Source organism: Penaeus monodon, chromosome 30, assembly GCF_015228065.2.
Source record: "Penaeus monodon isolate SGIC_2016 chromosome 30, NSTDA_Pmon_1, whole genome shotgun sequence".
Classification (NCBI taxonomy): domain Eukaryota; kingdom Metazoa; phylum Arthropoda; class Malacostraca; order Decapoda; family Penaeidae; genus Penaeus; species Penaeus monodon.
In genome coordinates this window covers 26,671,448-26,673,419 of record NC_051415.1, presented here as the reverse complement: position 1 = coordinate 26,673,419, position 1,972 = coordinate 26,671,448, and the positions used below count along the sequence as shown (strand labels likewise).

Below are 1,972 nucleotides of genomic sequence, written 5' to 3'. Positions count from 1 at the left end.
TGAAAGAAATATGGTAACACTTAAGTTTGCTTCCGTCAGGGAGTACAAGTTACGTCACTCACTAACAAGTCAAATACAATGGAAAACAACACATTAACAACATCAAACTACAAAGGAACTAAGTTTTTATGCCATGGTTATTGTTCCGGCACCGGATCTCATCACATTGTGGCTATTCGTCAGGCATGCATGCTTTGCGCACGGACACTCTTTTTTGTCTTACTCGCCGTTGATGGTGGACAACAATGGATTGCTTTAAAGTTAGGAACGAATTTGCAAGTTTTGCTGCCATGAAAAAGTTGGACCGAGTTACAAGAGACCACTTTCACACAAGAACACTCTCGCACTTGCGCTCATGCGATAATTGTGTCGTATCTTGTGTCTGTTGGGATATTTTTTCAGTATTTTCTATCGGACACCTATCCTGTAGAGCTATTTTTCCAGCCATATTGCAGGATGCAATTTTTGTCTGCCATTTTTTAATCCAATAAAATGGTTTTGAAAGTCTGGGGCTGATTGAAATTGGAAATATACTGAAAATGCCATTCCTAATGTTACCTTGCACCAACGAAAAGCATAATAAATGCCAGTTCTTCAAAACTGCCCAACATTTATGGCTAAATACACACAAAACACAGCTTAATCTATTACACAGTGCTTCACCAACTACCAACTCAATATCTATAAACACCCTACCTTGTAAGCATATCACTACAGGAATAATACTGCTAAATCCTCCTTGCCTTGCACAAACAGCTGTTACTTTTCCTCGCTCAACACTTTCACCGAGATAGGCCTACTCACAACACTATAATTAACACAACTTTTTCCTTGTTACTTTCACTTGTATATACACATCACAGTGGAGGCAAAATAAATATAAAATGGTCTTAAAATACCTTTATACTGACCTTGCGCCACGTAATTAAGTATTTTTTCCTTGATGGAAATGCCAAGGTAATTTACCAGGAAAACTAAAAATAACTAAAAACTCGCGATTTTTTTCCCTCTACTGCAGAAGCCGGATGAAAGAATTCGCGCCAAAATATTCTATTTCTCAACAATGAGCGAGTTTTCCACATGAGAATTATTAAAGCCTACAGAATCCAGTGTGAATCTCAATCCATTTCTGGAAGATTTCATTTGCAATCTTATCGACGAATCGTGCGTCTAGCCTCGTTAGCCCATACTTTAAGATATTCGCTATAAACTTCTAAGTACAGGTCTACATATGTCCTAAAAGTACATAACTGAAGAGGGACTTACCTTATGGATAAAAGTGTGGTGCTAGGGTAGTCACATCACCGTAAAAAAACACTTAAAATCACAATAATTTTCCTAAACGCAGCTGTCTCTTGCACAAGATGGCGGCTAATGCGACCTTTCCCAGAATTGCGTCACTCCTTCACATCCAGTGAGATTTCGTCAATCGTTTAACCTTTGTATCGATCTCTTTTGATCTATTACTTTCCATTTTTATATACTAGTTCATAAAACCAATACAATCAAACTAAGAACTAATATTTGATTCGATGCTTCTCTAGTCTTTTGGAGGTTTATGAAAATAATCTCTAGGGGGATGTGAACGAGTTACATTCACATACGTACTTTTTTAAAGATTTTTTTTTATCTTTACATCTAAGACGTAATAAGAACAGCTCATAGATTTCATGTCATTTTCAAATAAATGATAAAACCGTATATTTTGCTAAAACAATTGAATATCAGTAAAGATATTTTCCAAGAAAACATTCGGGTACGGGGTTCACAATCAGGGCGCGCGGGACATTTAATATGTTACTAGAAAAAAAATCTTATGAAAACTAAGGAGTCTTTCGTTATTTAAGTGTATGTGTCAGTTTCAGCTTTACAGATGTATATGGATGGCAGAATTGTTCTAGATATTTCAGTTATTTGTACAGTCTTACACGGATACACACATGCATACGTACATACAAAAACAAACAAACAA

At 36.3% G+C, this 1,972-nt stretch overlaps 1 protein-coding gene across 1 annotated transcript in view; it reads right to left on the bottom strand.

Annotated features, from left to right (window-relative positions):
* The window catches only part of LOC119592676 (E3 ubiquitin-protein ligase RBBP6-like), a gene marked incomplete at its 3' end in the record, with an annotated part of 55,147 nt that extends 53,721 nt beyond the window's left edge, over window positions 1-1,426 (bottom strand). The window contains 1 exon segment of the mRNA XM_037941590.1: window positions 1,267-1,426.
* Window positions 1,427-1,972: the final 546 nt, after the last annotated feature.